Source organism: Bubalus bubalis, chromosome 5, assembly GCF_019923935.1.
Source record: "Bubalus bubalis isolate 160015118507 breed Murrah chromosome 5, NDDB_SH_1, whole genome shotgun sequence".
Lineage (NCBI taxonomy): Eukaryota > Metazoa > Chordata > Mammalia > Artiodactyla > Bovidae > Bubalus > Bubalus bubalis.
The window spans coordinates 105241658-105253752 of record NC_059161.1 but is presented as its reverse complement, the minus strand read 5'-3'; the positions used below and the strand labels follow the sequence as shown (position 1 = coordinate 105253752).

The following is a 12095-nucleotide window of genomic DNA, read 5'->3' as shown; positions in this document are numbered from 1 at the left end:
GGAAACCAGCGATTGCCTTAGAAAGCTTTCTAAGGTCCCTTTCATGTCTGATCTTCTAAGGTTTAAAAACTCTCTGCTCTTTGTCACCCCACTGCAGGCCTCAGCTCTGCAGGGAGGACCCGGGAGACTGCATAGACTGCATTTCCGGGCACCAGGGGCAAGGCCTGAGGGGATGGAAGAAGCGTGGAGGGAGCTAGAGGCTTCTGCTCCTCAGGTCTCTGATCTGGAGATCCTCTAAGAGCCCTTAGGCTAATGGGCCCTTGCACCCCACCCATGATCTCACCCCAGTGGCTCCCAGTGGGCACTTCTCATCTACCCTGATTCCGCAAAGAGGTGTGCCCCAACGCCAGGGGTAAACCAGGAGGTGACCCTCCCTGGCTTGGCTCCTGGGTCCTGGGGGGTGCATATTTCAGCCTAATTACTCCTTGCGCCCCCCTCTCCATGAACCATTTCCTCACAGCCCCCACCCTAGCGTCCCCCCCGCCCCCCACCTCTTTCTCCTTATCTCAAGCTGAACTATTGACTTCCTGTCCCAGAATCTTTCTGGATAAAGAGGCTGAAGTTGGCTGACAGGCACACCGGGTGGAAAATCATACAGGATCTTTCTCTGGACCTGAAAGGGCCACTTTTGTCACTGGTGGGACAGAGAAGAGAGAGAATATGAAATGGATTCTGTTCTTCCTTCCAGGCCCAAGGACTCACGGCTGGGGAGCAGGTGCCTCTTGGGGAAGCTGGGTTTGTGTTGGGGGTGGGGTGGGGTGGGATGGGTGGAGGTGGCCCCGAGGGAGTTGGAGGTTTAGTTGGTTGGGTGGCAGATCCCAGAAAAGTGAACGGGATTGCCCTCCACCACACGCACTTGGAGAACAGAGGACTCTGAAAAGACGGGTCTTGTTTATGTGGAGTAGCTGTGAGAAATAGATGCTGCCTGGTTTGCACCAATCTTTCAAGCTCTCTCTCCCTCTGGGGAGCTTGTTGTCTTAATATTAAACCTTAGTCCAACGTTTAAGAACAAGGGACAAAGATTTTTGCCAATGGATTGGGACTCTCTTTCCTAAACCAGAATCTTGTTTCACTTTCTCCTTTCTTTTTTCTCTCTTCATGTTAAAAAATCAGAAGCTGTGTTCTCAAGTATAGAAGGAAGCAGAATCATTGTAGATCTAGGGCCAGCTGGTTAGAGAAGGTGGGGGCAGGGGGAGGAGAGGGAACATCCTTGGCTAAACATTTTGAACTCTTCAACTCTTCTTTGAAATTTAGAGATTGCCCCTTGGGAGAAAGAGGTCTTTTTTTTTTTTTTTTTTTTAATCTATATGTCCATGGGAGGATTAGAGGTAAGACTTCCAGTTCTTTATAATGTGAAAGTTAATTTTAAAAATTATTTTTCTTCTGACAAATAGGGAGTCTTGCTTTGGTCAGAGGAGGGAACTGTCAGAAAGAGAAGCTGTTGGAACCATGAGTCAATACTTAAGAGGGAAGTATTCAGTAGTTTGTGGGACTCTTACATTGCTGGAGGTTTACTTGCCTGAGGCTGAGGTGGTTTCCAGGTTATTGCAGGAAAGGGAAAAGGAAAAGTACCCCCAAGACTTTTGCTTGCTCTGCAGTTCTGCTCAATCAGTGTAGGGAAGTTGGAGGGAGGCATGAGAGAATGTGACATTCCTCTTACATGGGGAAGGGATGGAGGAAAATAGTCTTACTTTAGGTATTACCTATATTGCATAAGGGCCTAACTGGCAGCTGCCACCTGCAGGAGGAAAATCAGAACATTCTTTAGCTTGCTCACCCTCCTCCACGACCAACTTTCCCCTCCAACTGCAGAGAGAAGATGGTCATCAGACAGAAATGCTTTCCATTTCCTTCCCCCCAGTTTACTCTCCATTCTATTCACATCTCCTGCCTCCTTAGGGTTAGTTATTTAATAAATAAATATTAGTTATTTAATAAATAAATATTGATTATTTAATCCCTGTTTGCCCTTCCAAATCTACCTCCTACTCCTTCTCCCTCTACTTTTGCCCTAAGAGACTAGCAAAATGAATCTAGGTATCTTGCTGGTTGGTTTCAGTTGTTATTGTTCAGTCGCTCAGTCATGTCCAACTCTTTGCAACCCCATGGACCGCAGCACACCAGGCTTCCCTGTCCATCACCAACTCCCAGAGCTTGGTCAAACTCATGTCTGTTGAGTCAGTGATACCATCCAACCATCTCATCCTCTGTTGTCCTCTTCTCCTCCTGCCTTCAATCTTTCCCAGTATCAGGGTCTTTTCTAATGAGTCGACTCTTCATATCAGGTGGCCTAAGTATTGGAGTATTGGAGCTTTAGCTTCAGCATCAGTCCTTCCAATGAATATTCAGGACTGATTTCCTTTAGGATTGATTTGTTTGATCTTGCTGTCCAAGGGACTCTCAAGAGTCTTCTCCAACACCACAGCTCAAAAGCATCAATTCTTCCGCACTTGGTCTTCTTTATGGGCCAACTCTCACTTCCATACATGACTACTGGAAAAACCATAGGTTTGACTAGATGGACCTTTGTTGGCAAAGTAATGTCTCTGCTTCATAATACACTGTCTAGATTTGTCATTGCTTTTCTTTCAAGGAGCAAGCGTCTTTTTTATTTCATAACTGCAGTCACCATCTGCAGTGATTTTGGAGTCCAAGAAAATAAAGTCTGTCACTGTTTCCGTTGTTTCCCCATCTATTTGCCATGATGTGATAGGACCAGATGCCATGATCTTCATGTTTTGAATGTTGAGTTTTAAGTCAGCTTTTCCACTCTCCTCTTTAACCTTCATCAAGAGGCTTTTTATTCCTCTTCACTTTCTGCCATAAGTGTGGTATCATCTGTGTATCTGAGGTTATTGATATTGCTCCCGGCAATCTTGATTCCAGCTTGTGCTTCATACAGCCTGGCATTTCACATGATGTACACTGCATTCAAGTTAAATAAGCAAAGTGACAATATACTGCCTTGACATACTCCTTTCTCAATTTTGAACCAGTCCATTGTTCCATGTCCAGTTCTAAATGCTGCTTATTGACCTGCATACAGGTTTCTCAGGAGGCAGGTAAGGTGGTCTGGTATTCCCATCTCTTTCAGAATTTTCCACAGTTTGTTGTGATTCACACAATCAAAGGTTTTAGTGTAGTCAATAAAGCAGAAGTAGATGTTTTTCTGGAATTCCCTTGCTTTTTCTATGATCCAATGGTTGACAATTTGATCTCTGGTTCCTCTGCCGTTTCTAAATCCAGCTTGAATATCTTGAAATTCTCAGTTCACATACTATTGAAGCCTAGCTTGGAGAATTTTGAGCATTACTTTGCTAGCATGTGAAATGAATGCATTGTGCAGTGGTTTGAACATTCTTTGGCATTGCCCTTCTTTGGGATTGGAATGAAAACTGATCTTTTCCAGTCCTGTGGCCACTACTGAGTTTTCCATATTTGCTGGCATACTGAGTGCAGCACTTTCACAGCATCATCTTTTAGGATTTGAAATAGCTCAGCTGGAATTCCATCACCTCCAGTAGCTTTGTTCATGGTCATGCTTCCTAAGACTCAAGATGTCTGGCTCTAGGTGAGTGATCACACCATTGTGGTTATCTGGGTCATTAAGATCTTTTTTGTATAGTTTGTCTGTGTATTCTTGCCACCTCTTCTTAATATCTTCTGCATCTGTTAGGTTTCAAGGGATTAGCTCTGATAGAGTGCTTGAAGAACTATGGTCGGAGGTTCGTGACATTGTACAGGAGGTGGTGATCAAAACCATCCCCAAGAAAAAGAACTGCAAAAAGGCAAAATGGCTGTCTGAGGAGGCCTTACAAATAGCTGAAAAAAGAAGAGAAGCAAAAGGCAAAGGAGAAAAGGAAAGATACACCTGTTTGAATGCAGAGTTGCAAAGTATAGCAAGAAGAGATAAGAAAGCCTTCATAAGTGAACAATGCAAAGAGATAGAGGAAAACGATAGAATGGGAAAGATTAGAGATTTCTTCAAGAAAATTAGAGATCCAAGGGAACATTTCATGCAAAGATGGACACAATAAAGGACAGAAACAGAATGGTTTCAGTTAGTGGGAGCCAATGGCACCAACTCAAGGATAGCAGAGAAAGGTTGGGATATTTCTTCCTCCCACTCCCTTCTTGCTTTCTGTTGCGTTTCTGTGAGTAACTGTAACTGCAGATCCCAAGTCCACCAAGCCCTGGCAATATTGTCTTGTCGACCTCCTGACCTTTCAGACATAGGGATATAATGGGATATAATGGCTTCACACTGTTGCTAGGCTTTGGGTGCAGTAGTACCTCTTGCTTATTCCCTTAACCCTGTCTGCACTTCTGTAAGTGGCTCCTTCATTGGAAATGCTTGCTGCCGAACTCCTGACTGAACCTTGCTCTTCATTGTCCTTTCTGTCTATAGTTTCAATCTCCCCTTCACCTCAGGTTCTTTCAAATTGTGCTTTTTCAAAAGGACCCTCCCTTGGCCTTATATCCATTTTTAATTATATCTCCTTACAGACTTCCTATAACTTTTGTGAGGCCTGAGACAAAACTATAGATGGAAGCCTGTGGCCCACCCTACTTCATTTCCCACTCTGACTCCATCCTATATCAGGAAGGTCCTGCACCCCAGAGTCTGGACCCCTGGTCCACATATCCACACCCCCTGCACCTCTCTCCAAAGACATGTGGTCCATGTCTCAGGTTCAGGGAGAGGCACCCTAGTGACATCGTCCACCCATGGGAAGATAGGCCTAGGAAAAGACTTGTGTCGGCTTTGAAAAGAGACTTGGCTCCATTTGGACAATGAATTCCAGACCCTAGAAGGGAGCATATAGGCTATGGGTGAGCTTGTCCCCTTGGTCATGTGGACATGGGTGGAGCTGGAAGGAAGCCAGACTGGGGCCCTCTCTAAAGTTCAGGGCCCGGTTTGAGCTCCCTGTTTGTCCAGGTTGAAGCATGGTACTTCTTTTACAACCAGACTTTCTGAGAGTAATGCCTAATCTTGCTTTCTTCCGTTCTTGCCACCCCTATGACCTTTCTTCACCTGCCGCCACTCCATTCCACTGAGATGGATTTGTCGGTGTCACTGACGCCCTCCCTGCTGGCAGTCAATGATCTTTTCTTATTCAGTGTGGCCTCAGTATTTGTCACTGAGGACCTCTCCCTTCTGGCTTCATGATCTTCTTTTTTCCTCCTCAGACTGTTCCTTCTTGCTCTGTTCACGAATTCTCATTTTCTCCTCTAGGCCCTTAGATGGTAGCATTACTCTGGGTTCTGCCTTCGGCTCTTCCCCAGACAGTTACTGAAATTTTACTCATTACTTATTTTGTCCCTACTGAGCACTTGCCTAAGTATGTCCCACTCTCACAAACCACAGTGCCTTTGGGCTTGAGGATCCTTCTAGACTCTTATCACCTGGCTGACTTCCATTCATTGGGAAAGATTTGGCTTGAGCTTCACCTCCTTTGTGATCCTCCTCTGATGTACTCTGAGGTCCATGCCCCTTGGATATTTTCTTGTAGTACCTAACACCTTTATTACTGCATTTATTACCCTCTATTTAGAGTTGCCAGAAAAAAATATTGGAGGTACAGTTATATTTGAATCTCAAGCAAATATTATTTTAGTGCAAGTATGTCCCAAATATTGTGTGGGATACACTTATACTAAAAATTGTTTATCAGAAATTCAAATTTAACTGGATATTCTGAATTTTTATTTGCTGGCAACTATATCTGTTGGAATAATTTGTGGGTTTGTTTCTCCTGTAGACCATGAACTCCTTGAGGGTAGGCACCATGTTCTTTGACTCTGTGTCCTAATGCCTGGCACGTGGCAGGCATTCAGAGAATATGTGCAGAGTGATAAAATCAAGTTCCGTGAGCACTCTCCTGCCTCATTTCAAAGGACCTTTTCCTGCTTAAAATTCAGTGTGATTAGTTCACTGATCTCTCTTCTAACCTCTTCTGCTGCTGCTGCTGCTAAGTCGCTTCAGTCGTGTCCGACTCTGTGCGACCCCATAGACGGCAGCTCACCAGGCTCCACTGTCCCTGGGATTCTCCAGGCAAGAACACTGGAGTGGGTTGCCATTTCCTTCTCCAATGCATGAAAGTGAAAAGTGAAAGTGAAGTTGCTCAGTCGTGTCCGACTCTTCGCTACCCCATGGACTGCAGCCTACCAGGCTCCTCTGTACATGGGATTTTCCAGGCAAGAGTACTGGAGTGGGGTTCCAGTGCCTTCTCCATCTAACCTCTTTTCGTCTAGCTCTTCATTTTGTGTTGTTGGGTTCTCTAGATGGTAACCAAATGGGAAAGCTCCCAGGTTTTCTCAAAGACTGTCTGATTTTCATCTATAACTCCTAGGGCAGTTCTCTTTGCTTATTTGAATGATTAGCTGATGACTTCTACTGGCATTGTTAGTCATTATTAGATATTACTAGCTAATATGCTTAATTGACTATGTTTACAGAGAGTCAACTTCCACAGCACAGGAACCAAGCTCAGATGAACACAAATACACTAACTCTTGATATCACAGCATTAAATTAAGTAAATGTTTAATTTTTGCAGTGTAAGTAATGAATGCTCTGGCACATCCCCACCCAGACCTTAGGGAAGTATAAATATTTATGTTATATAAATATGTATATATATATTAATATATACACAAATATGTATGTATTAATATAAATATATATGTTAATGAACTCATCACTAAGAGAAATTCTGTTGTTCAAAAAGCAAAAAATTGCTTTGAAAACTGGTGCCTGTCAGCTAATCTTTATGTCTTACGTACAAAATCTGTTGACATAAGACAGAAAGTCAACACAGGTATGGGTATCAGATTGGTTAATTATGGTGGAAAGGGAGTTAAAAGAAAGCAGGAAGCTCAGAGAAGATGCAGAGATGTCCAACTTATCAGAAAAGAAAGTCAGAGTGTAGAACTAGAGTGCCCTGTCCAATTCAGTAGCCACCAGCCACGTGGGACTATTTAAATTCAAATTAGCTAAATACATAAAGAATAAAAATAAAAATTAAATTAAAATTTGAACACAAATTTAAACAATTTTATTAGAGTATAATTGATTTACAGTGTTGTGTTAGTTTCAGATGTACAGCAAAGTGAATCAGATTACATATGCATGCAGGCATGCACGCTCAGTCATTCAGCAGTGTCCGACTCTTTGCAACCCTATGGTCTGAAGCTCGCCAGGCTTCTCTGTCCTTGGGCTTCTCCAGGCAAGAATACTGGAGTGGGTTGCTGTGCCCTCTTCCAAGGGATCTTCCCAACTCAGGGATCGAAACCGCATCTCCTGCATTGCAGGCGGATTCTTAACTGCTGAGCCACCGGGGAAGCCCATACACGTGTATATGTCCACTCAGTTTTAGGTTCTTTTCCCATATAGGCCACTATAGAGTATTGAGTAAAGTTCTCTGTGCTATACAGTAGGTCCTTATTAGTCATCTATTTTATATACAGTAGTGTGTATGTGTTAGTCCCAATCTTCCAATTTATCCCTCCCCGCCTCTTACTCCTGGTGACCAGATGTTTGTTTTCTACATCTGTAGCTCTATTTCTATTTTGTATATAAGTTCATCTGTACCCTTTTTGTTTTAGAGTTCACATATAAATGAAATCATATATTTGTTTTCCTCTGTCTGACTTACTTCACTCAGTATGATAATCTCTAGGTCCATCATGTGTTACTGAAAATGGCATTATTTCATTCCTTTTTATGGCTAATATTCCAGGGCATATATTATGACATCTTCTTTATCAGTTTCTCTGCTGATGGACATTTAGATTGCTTCCATGTCCTGGCTATTGTAAGTAAGTGCTGCAGTAAACCTTGGGATGCATGTATATTTTCAAATTATGATTTTCTCCAGATATATGCCCCAAAAGTGTGGCTGCTGGATCATATGGTAGTCCTAGTTTTAGTTTAAGGAACCTCCATACTATTCTCCATAGTGGCTGCACCAATTTACATCACATCAACAGTGTAGGAGGGTTCCCTTTTCTCCAACACTCTCTCCAGCATTTTTTGTTTATAGATTTTTTGATGGTGGCCATTCTGACCAGGATGAGGTGATACCTCATTGTAGTTTTGACTTGCATTTCTCAAATAATTAGTGATGTTGAAGATCTTTTCATTTGCCTCTCTTGGCCATCTGTATGTCTTCTTTGCAGAAATGTCTATTAGATTTTCCTCCCACTTTTTGATTGTGCTATTTTTAAAAAAATATTGAGTGACATGAGCTATTTATATATTTTGCTTCATTTGCAAATATTTTCTCCCATTTGGAGGTTTACCTTTTTGTTTTCTTTATAGTTTCCTTTGTTGTGCAAAAGCTTTTAAGTTTAGTTAGGTCCCATTTGCTTTTTTTTTTTCATTAGTCTAGGAGATTGGTTGAAGAAGGTCTTGCTACAGTTTATGTCAAAGAATGTTCTGCCTGTTTTCCTCTAAGAGTTTTATAGTATCTAGTCTTACACTTAGGTGTTTAATCCATTTCAAGTTTATTTTTGTGTATTATGTTAGAGAGCATTCTTATTTCATTCATTTACATGTAGCTATTCAGTTTTCTCAGCAACAGTTATTGAAGAGACTGTCTTTTCTCCATTGTATATTCTTGCCTCCTTCGGCATAGATCAGGTGACCATAGATGCGTGAGTTTCTCTCTGGACTTTCTATCTATCCTGTTCCACTGACCTGTATTTCCTTTTTTGTGCCAGTACCATAGTGTTTTGATTACTTTAGTTTGTAATGTAGTCTGAAGTCAGGGAGCCTAATTCCTCCAGCTCCATTTTTCTTTCTAAGATTGCATTGGCTATTCATGGTCCTTTGAGTTTTCATACGAATTGTAAATTTTTTGTTCTAATTCTATGCAAAATGCCATTGGCAATTGGGGATTGCACTGAATCTGTAGATTGCTTGGGGTAATATAGTCATTTTCATAATACTGATTATTCCAATCCAAGGACATGGTGTATCCATCTGTTTGTGCCACCTTTTATTTCTTTCATCAGTATCTTTTAGTTTTCTGAGTACAGGTCTTTGGTTCCTTAGGTAGGTTTATTACTATGAATTTTATTCTTTTTGATGAGGTGATAAATGAGATTATTCCCTTAATTTTTCTTTCTGATCTTTTATTGTTAGTGTATAGGCATGCAAGAGATTTCTGTGTATTAATTTTGTATCCTGCAACTTTACCAAATTCACTGATAAGCTCTAGTAGGTTTCTAGTAGCATCTTTAGGATTTTCTATGTATAGTATCATGTCATCTGCAAGCAGTGACAGTTTTACTTCTTTTCCAATTTGAATTCCTTTTCTTTCTTTTTCTTCTCTGATTGCCATGACTAGGACTTCCAGAACCATTATATGTTGAATAATAATGGAAAGAGTGGATATCCTTGTCTTGTTCCTGATCTTGGAGGAAATGCTTTCAATTTTTCACGCTTGCAAATGATGTTTTTGCTGTGGGTTTGTCATGTATGGCCTTTATTATGTTGAGGTGCGTTCCCTCTATGCCCACTTTCTGGAGAGTTTTTATCATAAACGGATATTGAATTTTGTCAAAAGCTTTTTCTGTATCTATTGAGATTATCATATGCTTTTTATTCATCAATTTGTTAATATGGTGTAACACATTGATTGATTTATGTGTAATGAAGAATCCTTGCACCTCTGGGATAATTCCCACTTGATCGTGGTGTATGATTCTTTTAATGTGTTGTTGGATTTGGTTTGCTAGCATTTTTGTTGAGGATTTTTGTATCTATGTTCATCAGAGATATTGGCCTGAAATTTTCTTTTTTGTGTGATATCTTTATCTGGTTTTGCTATCAGGGTAATCATGGCCTCATAAAACGAGCTTGGGAGTGTTTCTTCCTCTGCAATTTTCTGAAACAGTTTTAGAAGGGTATGTGATAACTGTTCCCTAAGTGTTTGATAGTAATCGTCCGAGAAGCCATGTGGTCCTGGACTTTGATTTCTTGAAAGATTTTTAATCACGGTTTCCATTTCCATGCTTGTGATTGGTCTGTTCATATTTTCTATTTCTTTCTGATTCAGTCTTTGAAGGTTGTACCTTTCTAGGAATTTGTCAATTTCTTTAGCTTGTCCATTTTATTGGCATATAGTAGTAGTAGTAGACTACTACTACATAGGCATGCAGTAGTCTCTTATGATCCTTTGTATTTATGTTTGATAATAATAATGATGATATGAGCACCTATTTAGCATCTACAGAATCTCAGGTATTGCTTGAAGTGCTTATGTATCAACTCATCGTCACAGTCATCTCAAGAAACAGAAGCAGTAGTTCCAACACTTACTTTATTCATAGAAGTAGATATTAGATTTCAAAAAAGTGAACTTTGTGAGGGTAAGGGACCCAGAGTGAGGGGAGCTCTTAGTTCCTCTCTGCTCTGACAAAAGGAGATAGATATAAATGAACTTTAGTTCTCCACTGGCTCCATTTTGGAGAGTGTAAATATAAAGTACTTAGCACATATCACCTCTGTTGGGATGATTTTGGCTGCGTTAGCAAAAAGACTCATCCAAAAATAGATTCAACTACAAGGAAAAATTATTATTTCATAAAAGAAGAATTCCAGAGGTATAACAGGTCCAGAGTCTGTTAATTTATTTTCTCATTTATGTCATCAAAATCCAGGTTCTTTTTCTCTGCTCTGCCATCTTCAGCGTGTTGACTGATCTCTTTTGCTGGCTGCCTCACAGTGTCGAATGGCTGCCCCAGTTCCAGACATCATGTGAAGATGACAACACCCTGCGGAAGGAGAGTCCACTTATTGTCTTCTCTCTCCTTTTATCAGCAGGAAAAAAAAATCTTTTCCAGAAGCCCACCTTGGAGGATGTCTACTGTGGTCTCATTGGCCAGAATAGTGCCAGGTGCTCAAATCTAAGCCAGTCAATAGCAAGAAACATGGAATTACCATTTTTTTTTTTAATCAAGTGGATCAAGGGTCATCTTCCTAGATTCCTGGAAATACATGCGTGTTAGATTTCTGAACAAAGAAAATACTAATTGGCAAAGGAAAAGGGATGTGGCTTTATATAGGCAACAGTGTCTATTACTTTGTGTCAAATAAAGCAAAGTGTTTAAAATGTGCCTTACCAAAAGCTAGACCCATGATGAGTACTCCTAGCTGCCAGTTACGTCTTTCTCCTGTTTTTAGAATTTTTTGCTGACCACCACCGATACTGCCAGTGGGCACCAATATCCATTCTTCTTCTCGTTGTGAGCACTCAGACCACATTTCCTAGCTTTCCTCACAGTTGGATGGAGCCATGGACTCTGGTCTAGCAGTGGGATGCTGGTAGAAGTGATGGCGATCACTTCCAGTCTTGGCATATGAAGTTTCTCATGTACAATCGTTTTCACTTTTCCTTCCATTGGGACATGACGGCCATATGTTGGAGTGGCAGGGATACAGTATGGAATGAACCTAGACCCCTGAGTCATGGCTTGGAGGAGTGCCACCCATCTTATATTGGACAGTGCCAAAAGTAAGAAATAAGCTTTTATTATAAGATTTTGGGTTTATCAGAGAATTTATCCTATTGTGACTACTGTATCCATCAAAATACCTTCCTTGTATCTTGCTTTTTGGGCATAGAGGCTGCAGATCTGGTGTGCAGATCCCAGGCTTCTAAGATGGTAATTCAAACATGTGTAAAATGCCATACATGTTAAAAATAAAATCCCTTTCATGGTAACTTTACTTAAGCACTTCCAATGATAAGGAGCTTACTATTTCTAGCAAGAGATAACCTCTGTTTGGTGAGGTAACATATTAATGAAAGGTGGCAAATACAGTACATGTGCATACAGTACAACTGATTGATAGTTGCATTTAAACTACTATGTAGAGAAGGATTTTAAGATCATGTCTGGGGACTTCCCTGGTGGTCCAGTGGTTAAGACTCTGCACGTCCACTGCAGGGGCACAGGTTTGGTCCCTGGTCAGAAAACTAAGATCCCACATGCTTCAGGGTGCAACCAAAAAATAACAATAATAATAATAAGATGAGATCATCTCTGAGTAGTCTGGGAAAGTTTTCTGCTCTTAATTAACATTG

General features: G+C 41.0%; 1 long non-coding RNA gene across 1 annotated transcript; it reads left to right on the top strand.

Annotated features, from left to right (window-relative positions):
• Positions 1–581: 581 nt before the first annotated feature.
• Positions 582–11124, top strand: LOC123333782. Its single transcript, XR_006551337.2, has 2 exons — positions 582–715; positions 10669–11124. It is a non-coding gene; the product is annotated as an uncharacterized LOC123333782 (long non-coding RNA).
• The last annotated feature ends 971 nt before the right edge of the window (positions 11125–12095 follow it).